This window comes from Cicer arietinum, chromosome 5 (genome assembly GCF_000331145.2).
Source record: "Cicer arietinum cultivar CDC Frontier isolate Library 1 chromosome 5, Cicar.CDCFrontier_v2.0, whole genome shotgun sequence".
Taxonomy (NCBI): domain Eukaryota; kingdom Viridiplantae; phylum Streptophyta; class Magnoliopsida; order Fabales; family Fabaceae; genus Cicer; species Cicer arietinum.
The window spans coordinates 77,623,559-77,637,041 of record NC_021164.2 but is presented as its reverse complement, the minus strand read 5'-3'; the positions used below and the strand labels follow the sequence as shown (position 1 = coordinate 77,637,041).

Below are 13,483 nucleotides of genomic sequence, written 5' to 3'. Positions count from 1 at the left end.
TCTTATTTTTCCATTAATTATGATAATATATGTAAATGATAGTACAATATAAGAACATATGTGAGAGGTATGGAATACATTAATACACCTATATTATGTATGTGTGTGTCTGATTTTCACAAATGTCTAAAACTATTTTATGTAGGAGTTTGTCATACTTCCCCATTTTTATCTCTGATTTTTTAAGATACATTTTCTTTAATTTCATTTTTTTTTCAGTTTCTTCTTTTTTCTATCAACATTTATTTTGAGTTTTTTATTTTCACCTTATTTGTGTCTAAACAAATCCGAACCTCCTATAAGTTGACCACCATATCTCAAGCCTTCATAACTATTTTGGATTCTTTTGAAGTATTAACTACAAATACTTTATACTATTATATATATATAATAAAAGAAAACAATTGTGCCTTTAATTTATTTTCATACATTGTTTTCTATTTTTGGTTGATTCCATTTTTGCAATAATAGAGATAAAAATCGTTACACAAAATAAAAGACTTAATTTTCATGCTTAGTGGTCAACAAAAAGTTAAAATAAGAAAGTGAACATTTTTTTTTAATCTTAAAAGAGATTATAAATACTATAATGTTCAACTTAACAATATCAACATTTGTCAGTTGAACTAAAATTTAAGGATAAAAAGTGATTATATTATAAAAACCAAAAACATAAATTACCCTTAAAAAAATTACCAAACATATTAGTCACTTGCTTCAGAATTTAAAACAATATGCTTACCTAAGTTGACAAACACCTCCCCAATTCAACCCTTCAATGCCTTAATAGGTGTTGGTGACCCCTTATTCTCACAATTAGCCAAGTTATATATATATATTACCTAATCAAGCTTTTTTTTCTTCTTATATTTGTTTTGTCCCATACATGATCACTATAAATAGCTATATATTATATTTATGTTTCACTACAATTAAACTCTTGGTTCAACAAGGATGAAAATGAAGTCTTTTATTTTTGTGTTCTTTTTTTTTGTAATAATTCTTATCTCTATTAATGCAGAAATTGAGTCAATCAAAAATGAAAAACAATGTAATAGAACAAATTACACACAAATTGCTTACTTCTTTTATTATATATAATCTTAATTTTTTTGTTGATTTGCAGCTGGTACTACAATAGAATCCAAAATAATTGATGAAGGCTTGAGATACGGTGGTGAACTCGTAGAAGGAAGTAAAAATAAATGTCAAAACAAAGGTAAGCAATCAAAAGAAGAAATTGATGATGATGATGATGACAAGGACGAGGACAACAAGAAAAAAGAAGAAGGTTCAAAAGAAATAACTTTAAAAAGTCGGGGACGGAAATGGGGAAATAAGGGACGTCGAACTCCTTAAATGAAAATTTGACGCATGTAGATATAAAAACATGTTACTCCATGTTTGGTTTATGAATAAAAGGATGAACATGTTTCCTTAACTACTATACTTTCACCATACTTAATTATATATACATATATTATATATTAGGATAAATAAATGAAAAATAAGATTCTGATTACTTTGCGTTGGTTTTGAGGCAAAATAATATTACATGTGTTTGTGGCGTGTTTTGTGTTGGTTTTGAGGTAAAATAATATTTGATTCGAAGATAAAATCACATGTAGTTCATTTAGATGATACATTTAAAAATTCTTATGTGATTCAATCAAATTACAAGTGATTTAATTTGGATTGATTTTTTAATATTAAAATTACTATTGTAAAAAAATATTAATATTAATATTATAAAAATATGATAAAATAGTATATTTCATACAAATTATAATATATAATATATTAGTAAAATTTAACATTACAGAATAATAATGATCAATTATGTTTAACATATATGAAATAGCAAAAAGGTAGATTAAATTAAATTAATAAGTATTATTTAAAAAATCAATAACAATTAAAAAATAATATATAAATGTAATCATACTAAAAAAAATAAAAAATAAAACGTCCAAAGCATTTTGGCCCCCTAATTTATGTGGTGAATTGCACGTTGCTCGTTCATTTATTAATTTGAGTATATTATGTATTGCAACTTTCCTTAACTTAATTTTAAAATCAATTTTAACCGAGACAAATTAAAAGGTTACAATTAGGAAAAAAGAAAGATTAAATATATCATATCCTTATTATTAAGAGGATACCAAGTGAAAGAAAATAAAATATTAATTGAATGGTTGATCATCGATCCAAAAACTCTGCAAATCATTATTTGTCAAATGCATGCAATATTCTTTGAAGCACCAGCAAAGTAGCCTGATGTTACTATGCTTTCTAAACTAAAAATTATCGATTATTATTTTTTGAATTAAAGAGTTATTTATGGATTTTTGTATTTTAAGAAAAATTATTTTATAAGAAAAAATATCATTTTTTTTTATAATTATTATATTAATATTTTACATTTTATCGTAATAATATTTAATATTATTATAAACAATAATAAAAAAATTATAGAAAAACTAATAATAAAATTTTAAATTTTATTTGATTGAGACTTTTGATAAATATTATTTAGTTATAATAATATTTAAATGATGAGAAATAGTTTTTTTTTTTTTAATTTATTTAACTAATAATTTAAAGACTAAATATATCGGTCAATGTCAAATATAGTATATAAATTCTTATCTTCCCTATTACCCTATATAATATATCGATAAATAAGTTTACTAAAAATTGATAATCTTTTAGACACATGTGACTTATCAGATATATCCATAAAAAAAAAAATAAAAAGACTTATGAAATATGATAACAGTTTAGAAAGCATGATAACAATAAAGATATACAATTTCCGCACACAAAAATAAAGAAAAAAAATAGTGTGCTAGGTAATATAATAAAAATTGATGAGATTAATAGTGATATATAGTCAACTTAAAAACTATTTTGTACTGATATCTAGTAATCATTGTGTCACGCTATATCAATTATCAATTTGTAACTCAAAATAAATATAACCATCAAATATTTGATTTTTATTGAACGTGAATGTAAATCTAATTTATACTATAATGTATATCTTCTATTTTCTCAAAATGGATTTACAAAATTAAAAGTATATGTGAAAAAAGTAATAATCACCTAAATTTTCAATTATGTAAATTTCTACCATATGTTGATTTGGATGTGTTACTCTTTGTACTAACACTTAAATGAATTACTATTTAAGAGCCCAAGAGATGTCAGTATAGTAGAACTTGACCTTGCGACATCAAATGACATAATTTAAATTTCGCATGAGATATTTATAAAAATTATAGTTATTATTTCATGATTTATATATTATAAAGTAAAGAGAAAATTTGAAATTATTAAATTTTATGTGGTATTTGAAATTATCAAGATTTAGATTTGACAAAATACCTCGTAAAATTCATTCAATTTGAAAATTTTCCAAACTTATTGTCTAAACAAGGTAGTTTATTTGAAAGATTGGAATTCCTTTAAAAAAATTCTCTCTTAAAGTGTGTTTGGATGGTGTAATTGAAAATTTTAGAGAAATTAAAATGCTAAGCAATTCAAATGTTTCAATTGAATTTATTTCATTTTTAAATTTATTTGTTGTTTGAATAAAAGAATTACTCTTAAAATTTAGGCTATTTTATAATTTTCAAAAGTTTTAGGACAAAATAAAAAATAAATTTTGACCAAATTGAAATTTTGTAAAATTTGGGAGATTATTTTGTAATATTTTAATGACTAATTTGAATTTTTTTAAAAAAATTATACGAACCAATATACAAATTTTGAAACATGTATAATTAAAATTGTAAACTTACAAAAAATTTCAGAGATCATTTTATAATTTATATACTATAAAGTAAAAAAAAAATTAAAAATTAAAAATTAAAAATAATATTTAAAATTTTCTAAATTTAACTTTGACAAAATATTTCATAAAATTTATTTTTATTGATAAGCAATTTTTACCTCGTGGTTCCTTATATAAAAGTTCTATTTATTTAGACATCCTACACTCCACGAACAACAACTATTTCTTTTTTCGTTGATAATAATTTTATAAACAAACAATAGGCCAATTTTATAATACAAGGTTATTTTAACATCACTTACCAAATAAGTATTATGATAGCACAATTCTATGTGTATTAAAAAACTTTTTAAAACATGGTCAAGGATGCACCATGTCCTAATTAGGCAACCGTAGAATATAAAGCGTCTCTGTTTATCTTGCAAAGGTCTCATTTGAAAGGCATCTCAATTTTGATTTACACAAGCAACTATTATATTTTCAAGTGGGACAAATTATGACCATCAAATGTTGTTTATTAGTTTATTTGGAGATTCTTCAACATTCACCTTTTTATACTCAACGATATTAACCATTTACGAAGCTATAGAGCCACACTTTTGTACAATAAAAGGTTTTGGGGATTTGTACACTTTTAATCGCAGTTTTTTAAATATGCGCTATTAAAGTTTTTTCTTTCAGATTCATTATATTTAAATTAAACTCCACCCTCACACAAAAAGACCTAAAAAATTTCATTCATCATAAAAAATTAAACACTATATAAGCCATTTAAGTGGTTATATTTGGAATCAAATCTACTATTTTATAATGTTTTTTTAATATTATTATTAATATTTTTTTAGAATAGTAATTTAAATATTCAAAATCCGAACTAAATTAAACCGTTTATAATTTGATTGTATTAAATAAATTTTTTAAATGTGTCATTCTAACGAAACGTGTGTGATTTTATCTTTAAATCAAATATTAATTTACTTTAAAATCGATACAAATTACACCACAAACACTTGTAATATTTATACTTTTTTTTTTAGTAAAATTGAATTTATATAATACCATATGTAGTATTCAAATCTTAAATATTTATTTATTTATCATTTCTAGAAAATAGCTTGAACATATTCATTCTCATTTTCGACTAAATTAATCACAATTGAGTTTAAGTATATAACATGAAATAATTAATAATTGAAGTTAAAGCAGTCAATTATGTAATACTTATTATTTTCATTAATTATGCTAATATATGTAAATTATAGTACAATATAAGAACATCTGTGGCAGATATGAAATGCATTAATACACCTATGTTATGTATGCGTGTGTGTCTTATTTTCATAAATCTCTAATATTATTTTATTTAGGAGTTTGTCATACTTTACTTCCCCATTTTTATCTCTAATTTAATAAGACATATTTTTTCAATTTCGTTCTTTTTTTCAATTTCTTCTTTTTTCTATCAACATTTATTATGAGTTTCTTATTTTCACTTTCTCTGTGTCCACACAAATCCCAACCTCCTATAAATTCACCACCATATCTCAAGCCTTCATGATTATTTTGGATTCTTTTGAAGTATTAACTACAAATCAACAAACACTTTATACTATTTTATATAATAAAAGAAGAAAACAATTGTGGCTCTAATTTATTTTCTTACATTGTTTTCCATTTTTGGTTGACTCAATTTTCGTATTAATAGAGATTAGAATCGTTATACAAAATTAAAAGACTTAATTTTCATCTACTCAACAAAGAGTTAAAATAAGAAAGTGAATATTTTACCAAACATATTAGTCACTTGCTTGTTGTTGTAGGAATCTATAAAAATATGCTTACCTAAGTTGACAACACCTCCCAATTTAACCCTTCAATGGCTTAATAGGTGTTGGTTGCCCATTATTATCATAATTAACAAAGTTATATTTATATATATATATATATATATATATTATACAATATATATTATCTAATCAAGCTTTTTCTTCTTCTTATATTTAATTTGTCCCATACATAATCACTATAAATAGCTGCATATTAGATTTATATTTCATTACAATTATACTCTTTATTGAGTAAGAATTAAAATGAAGTCTTTTATTTTTGTGTTCTTTTTTTGGGCAGTAACTCTTATCTCCATTGATGCAGAAATTGAGCCAACCCAAACTCAAAAACAATGTAAAAGAATAAATTGCACACACCAATTGCTTTCCTCTTTTATTATATAATAATAATAATAATAAAAAGTTTTTGTTGATTTGCAGCTAGTGCTAGAAAAGAATCCAAAATAATTGATGGAGGCTTAAGATATGGTAGCGAACTTGTAGAAATATATAAAGGAGGTAAATATATAGGTCAATATAAAGGTCAAAACAAAGGAGGTAAACATAAAGGTCAAAATAATGATGATGATGATGATGATGATGATGGTGATGGTGATGATAGCAAAAAGACCAAAAAACCAGGAAGTAGAACTTCAGAATGTTGGGATAGTCGAGCACAAAAATGGAGATCTCGAGGAAGTCGTGGAGGAGCAGGGAAAAGGAAGGGAAAAAGAAGGGATTAGAAATAAAATAATGCATTAATATATTAACATATATTTGGTTGGTGGGTATGTGGCCTTTTCTATATAACAAAGTTTTCCTTAATTAATACCCCAATTATACTTGTAGTTTTATATTTTAAACAAGTTATTTATTTAATACAAAAATAAAAAAGTTATCTTACCTCTATTATCTTCAATTGTATCATGAAAATTTTTAGATTCAAGTTTTTACAAATGTGTTTTAAGAATTTTAAACTTTTAATTTTTAAAAAAAACTCAAACTTTTAAATTTTTTGAAATCTGAAAAACTTAAAATAAATTTTTTTATGCACACAAAAAGTTTGAATGTGATCAGTCAACTTCAAAATACTAATCGTGCTTTAACGTGGTTACTTGATCAATTTGTTTTAAAATAATGGAAAAAAAATAACAAATGAATTTAATTCAAAATATACACCGTAGTAAAAAAACTCATTTCAACGATAAATTATAATTACTAAATCATTTAAAATATTGGACTTTAATTACACTTATATATAAAATTACACGTATGAATAATATATTTCAACTGCAAACTTTTTACATTTCTTTTTTTTAAATTGAGATATTTTGTCATACTTATATATTTTACTACTAATATTGATTCGGTCAACTACGATGTTGCTTTATTTTTTTGTTAACGATTACTTGGAGTTATTTTAAAATAAATTGTAGCTCATGTTTTAAAAAAAAAAAAAATTATCTCCTCATTATTTTTAATAACTTTTAAAACAATTATTAGCTCTTATTATTAATTATAAAAAATATAAAATTAAATAAAATGGTTAAAAATATATTTTACTTTTTAAAAAATTATTGTAACTCTATGTACATCTTTGAGAAAATTATTTCATATTTATTTTAATTAATAATCAGAAGTAGCAATTTTATTTTAAAAATATGAGTAGAGAATTTTATTTTTTAAAAATATGAGCTACAATATTTTTTTAAATAAGTCTAAGTAATTATTAAATAAATAAATAAATAAAGCAACTTTATTATTGACCGAATTAATATTAATAGTAAAATATATAAGTAGGATAAAATGTCTCAATTTTAAGAAATAGAGAGATTAAAATTATGAAATTCGAAATATAGATACCAAAATGTATTAATTTTAAGAAATAGATGGACCAAAATTGTGAAATTAGAAATAAATGACAAAAATTATGAATAAATTAAAATAGAGAGACTAAAATTATAAAATTAAAAATAGATAACCAAAAGTGCGAATCAATTTAAATAGAGGATTTAAAATTGTAAAATTAAAAATAGATGATCAAAATTACGAATCCACTAAAATAAAAGAATTAAAATTATAAAAATAAAAATAAAAAACTAAAATTATGAATTAATTAAAATAGAAGAACTAAAACTATATTTAAAATATAATTTTATTTTATTCATTTATTGGGTACTATGAAAAAACAAAGAAATTTGGTGAAGATAATATGCGTGTACGAAAAAAAACACTAATTATTACAAAGGCGTCTGTCATGAAATATGACAAGTATATTTTAACTATTTGATCGTGTTTGTTTAAATCTCTTTTGATGTTTATTTATTTATTTATTAAATTATGTTTCATCATCATTCCGTGCTCTTTCTTTTGGAAAACAGTTTAGTTTATGACGGTTTAATTTTTTATTAATAATTGTTTTGTTTTAATTGTATGGTTTCATTTGGTATGAGAGCTGTATACTGCATTTTTTATTTATATAAGTTAAAGTTTAAACTTGGACTTGGTTGGTGTGGCGGATTTTTTTTTATTTTTTAGTATAATATATAGTCTATTGGATATTGGATGAGTTATATATTAAATTATTTTTATAAGTGATTCATAATAAATTGATATTTAAAAATCATAAAAAAAAAATTAACAATGGTGAACAAGATTTTTTAAAAATAATGGTTCATGATCTTCTCATATTTATTTAATATGATATAATATATATATTGTTTTTTTTATATTAAATTGATAGCATTTAAGTTATTATTTTAGTTATAATAATTAATATATTTAAATAATTTTATATCATAAAATTGTATGATACGTTTAAAATATATAAGATCATTATTTTTTAGTTTAAAAATCTAAAAAATAAATCAACACTATTAAATTTTAAAATAGGTGAATTAATTTCATAAAATATAGAGAACTAAAGCTAGGGGTGTAAGAATAAAATCAATGACTAAATGAATCCAAAGATCTAAACCAAACCAATTAAATTGGCTCGGGCTTTTTTTTCTTCTTCGAGTCTAAACAAAACCAAATGAATCAAGTCCAATATCTATTGATTTAGATATCAATTTTACATTATTCAAAACTTATCATCCGAAATCGGAATCAAATCATTATATTTTATTATTATATCTTTTATTTCAAACTATATTAGTATATTTTTCTTAAAAAAATATATATTGCATTTATTTAGTTTTTATAATTATATATCATCTTTTTTCATTGTAATTTATTTACATATTTTAATTGTATAAAAAATCTACAGTAGTTGAATAAAAGTTAATTAAATTTTAAAATATCAATATAAGCAAACCATACTAAATCAATCTATTTTCTATCAGATTAATTTGTTTGAATTTCGTAAAATAAAACTAAACCAATTATTTTAATTGGTTCGAATTTATTTTTTTTCAAAAATGGATCAAATCAACATATTATATCTCTAATCAAAATTACAACTAAATTTAAAAATAAATATAACTATTAATATTTACTTTTAAAAAAACCAAATGTCCATATTAGGCAACCAAAGAATATAAAGCATCTCGGTTTTTATTGCAAATATCTCATTTGATGGCAACTAAGGCATCTCTGTTTTTTTTTCTTTTTCAAAGTTCAAATTTTGATTTACACAAACAATTATTATATTTTCTAGTGGTTCAAAATATGACCATCAAATGTAGTTTATTAGTTTATTTGGAGATTCTTCAATATTGACCTTTTTATACTCAACGATATTAACCATTTACTAAACTTTAGAAACCACACTTTTGTACAATTTATTTATATTTAATTTTTTTTTCTCAGTTTAAACCTTTAATTTGTAAATAATTATCGGGTTTGTTTAAACGGAGTAATTGAAAATTCTAACAAAATTAAAATTTAAAATAATTTAAATATTTTAATTAAATTTTTTTAATTTCTAAATTTTATTGTTTCCATAAAAAAGTTATTCTTTTAAAATAGTTCATTTCTAAACTCCTTTCATTTCTAAACTGAAATTTTGTAAAAAGGTGTTGACTATTTTATAATTTTTTAGGGATCAATTTGAACAAAAATAGGACCAATTGAAAAAAAAGAAGATTAAGAGACTAATAAATTTATAATGACTGTTTGATAATTTATATATTATAAATGGTTATATATCATAGTATTGGATATTATGTCACTAAAAATATGTCAAATCGTTATTTTTTAGTTTAAAAATATGGAGAAAAAAAATCAAAAGTGTCAACTTTTAAATAGGAGAACCAATTCCATAAATTAAAAATAATAAAAAGATCAAAACTGCAATTAAACTAAATTATTTTATCTAAAAATTTGACGTGCCTTATTTTCCATTTTCATCCCCAACTTTTTGAAAGTATATTTTTTTTAACTTTATATTATTTTTTGTCGACATCATAAATTTCATTTTTTGCCTGTACACATTTGTTTTGAGTTTTTTATTTTTATCACCTTTATGTCCAAACAAATCCCAACCTCCTATAAGTTCCCCACCATGTCTCAAGCCTTCATCGGTTATTTTGGATTCTTTCGTAGTATTAACTGCAAATCAACAAACACTTTTTATTATTATATATAATAAAAGAACATAATTGTGCCTGTAGTTTGCTTTTTACATTGTTTTCCATTTTTGGTTGATTCAATTTCTGCATTAATAGAGATAAGAATCATTGCACAAAGAAATAGTACAAAAATAAAAATTAATTTTCATCCTTGCTCAACAAAGAGTTCAAATAAGAAAGTGATATTTTTTTTTTAGAAAATATAATAAATTTTAATATGTTGAATTTAATAATTCAGTATTTGTCATTTGAGTTAAAACTTAAGAATAAAAAGTGATGATATTTCAAATACCAAAAGCATAAATTACTTTTAAAAAATTACCAAACATGTTAGTCACTTGCTTGTTGTGGGAATCTAAAAAAAAACATGCTTAATAGGTGTTGGTGACCCATTATTCTCACAATTAGCCATCAAGCTTTCTTTCTTCTTATATTTATTTACTACAATTATACTATTTGTTCAGCAAGGATGAACATAAAGTCTTTTATTATTGTGTTCTTTCTTTGTGCAATAGTTATTGTCTCTGTTAATGTAAAAATTGAGCCAACCAAAAATGAAAAACAACGTAAAAGAATAAATTACACGCACAAATTACATTATTCTTTTATTATATATAATCATAAAATGTTTTTGTTGATGTGCAGTTGGTGCTACAAAAGAATCCAAAATAATTTATGGAGGCTTGAGATTTGAAATACGGCGGTAAACTTGTCAGAGATTCGAAGTGGATTGTAAATAAAGGAAGTAAAAATAAAGGTAAAAAACACATTAAAAAAAAAAAAAACTGATGATGATAATGATGACAACAAGAAAAGTTTTAGAACTACACTTTTTATCGCACTTTTTTAAATAGGAGCTATTCAAGTTTCTTTTTTCAAATTCATTATATTTAAATTATATTTCACTCTCACACAAAAAGATCTAAAAAAATTTCATTGATCGTAAAAAATTAAACACTATATAAGCCATTTAAGTGGTTATATTTGGAATAAAACTATTTTATAATATTTATATAATATAATCATTAATATTAGTTTACCATAATAATTTGTATATTCAAAATTTGTAATAAATTAAACAATTTGTAATTTAATTGAATTAAAAAAAAATTAAATGTATCACCTAAACAAAATGTGTGTCATTTTATATTTAAATTTATTATATATATATTTAAAACTGTCACTTTATACTATTTTTTCTACATATACAAACATTTTTCACCTCAGTTAAAAAACTATGTATATGTCTTTGTAGAAATTTTATTTTCTAAATAAATTGTATACATTATCTACTATGTTATACGATATTTTCTATTTAAAAATTACTTTAATATTATTTTACTTCAAAATCGATATAAATTACACCACAAATAATATTTATTTATTTTCTCATTTTCTTTTTCTTGTTTCCTGTCTCCTTGTTTTTTTTCAGTCTGACACTTTTTTTTTTTTTTGCTTTTTGTTTTGGATTTAAATTTTTTTTTTTCAGCCGGCACTTTCTTTTTAACAAATTACATTATTAAATTACAACGGTTGATAATTTGGATTTAACTTATAACGATTTAAGTTGTTATGCTTTTTTTTTTTCTTTTTATATAATTTAAAGTTTAAGCTTTGACTTGGTTGTTGTGGCTGATTTTTTTTATTTTTTATTTTTTATTTTTGGTGTGGCATATTTTGAAGGAGTTATTATGAAATTTTAGTCTATTAAATTTTAGATGAGTTCTACAATACATTCTCTTTATAAGGAACTTATCGTATGTTAATATTTAAAAATAATTAAAAATTTTAATAACGGTCAATGAAATTTTAAAAAATAATAATTCATGATTATTTTATATTTATAAATAAACAGTAAATCTGATATTATTTAAGTTATTATTTCAATTATGAAAATGAGATGTAAAAATATATCTAAATGATTTTATATTATAAAATTGTATGATACGTCTATTAAAATATATAAGGTTATTATTTTTTTAGTTCAAAAATATGATAAAAATATCAAAACTGTCAAATTTTAAAATATGTGTACTCGTAAAATGTAGGTGACCAAAATTAGGGGTATAAGAATCAAACCAATGCCTCGATGAACCCAAAAATCCAAACCAAATTAATTATGTTAGCTCTGTTTTTACTTTTTGTTTGAGTCTAAACCAAATCAAACCAATCAATTATAATATATATTGGTTTGGATATCCATTTTACATTATTTAAACCAACCACCCGAAACCCAAATCAAACTATTAAATTTTATTATTATAATTTTTACTTCACATTATAGTAGTATATTTATCTTAATAGATATACATATTGCATTAATATAGTTTTATAATTATACATTATCTTTTTTATTTATTGTAACTTATATATTTATTTTAATTTTGTAAAAGGTTTATAATATTTGAATACAAATTAATTTACTTTAAATTACTTAAAATAAATTTAAAAAATATCAATCCGATCAAACGAAACTAAATCAGCTTATTTTTAGTCAGTTTAATTTAGTTTAAATTTCATAACTAAAAACTATCAAAATTAAACTAAATCAAACTAATTATTTTAATTGATTAAATTTCTTTTGTAAATCGAACCAAACTAATTTATTACACCTCTAATTCAAACTACACTTGAATTTACAATTAAATATAATCATTAACATCTACCTTAAAAAAAAATAAAAAAATCTTGGAGTCTCAAATACTTTTTAAAATATGGTCAACCATACACATGTCCATATTAGGCAACCAAAGAATATATAGCGTATCTGTTTTTCTTGCAAAAGTCTCATTCGATTGCAACTAAAGCATCTCTTTTATTTCTTTTTTTTTTTTTGTTGCAAATTTCAAATTTTGATTTACACACGCAATTATTATATTTTCTAGTGGTACAAAAAATAACCATCAAATGCGCTATTAAGTTTTTGTTTTTCAAATTCGTTATATTTAAATATACTCCATCTCACACAAAAAAGACTTAAAAAAACTTCATTCATCATAAAAAAATTAAACATTATATAAGCCATTAAAGTGGTAATGTTTGGAATCAAACCTACTATTTTAAAATAGTAATTTGAATATTCAAAATCTGAACCAAATTAAATAATTTGTAATTTGATTGAATTTAATTGTGTTATTCAAACGAAATATGTGTGATTTTATTCTCGAGTCAAATATTATTCTGCTTCAAAATCGATACAAATTACACTACAAACACTTAATATTTATGGTTTTTTATTTATTAAAATTGGGTTTATTTAATACCAAATGTGATACTCATATCTTAAATAT

The 13,483-nt window shown here is 21.9% G+C and overlaps 2 long non-coding RNA genes across 3 annotated transcripts; both read left to right on the top strand.

Moving 5' to 3' along the window:
• LOC105852188 (uncharacterized) lies at positions 1 to 1,522 on the top strand. 2 transcript variants are annotated; one of them, XR_001143948.3, is made up of 2 exons: positions 1 to 1,051; positions 1,127 to 1,522. It is a non-coding gene; the product is annotated as an uncharacterized lncRNA (long non-coding RNA). The 2 variants fall into 2 exon arrangements; XR_012163291.1 differs by having other exon boundaries at positions 1 to 993; positions 1,127 to 1,441.
• A 4,209-nt stretch (positions 1,523 to 5,731) lies between these two features.
• Positions 5,732 to 6,534, top strand: LOC105852190 (uncharacterized). The gene is made up of 2 exons (XR_012163308.1): positions 5,732 to 5,977; positions 6,064 to 6,534. It is a non-coding gene; the product is annotated as an uncharacterized lncRNA (long non-coding RNA).
• The last annotated feature ends 6,949 nt before the right edge of the window (positions 6,535 to 13,483 follow it).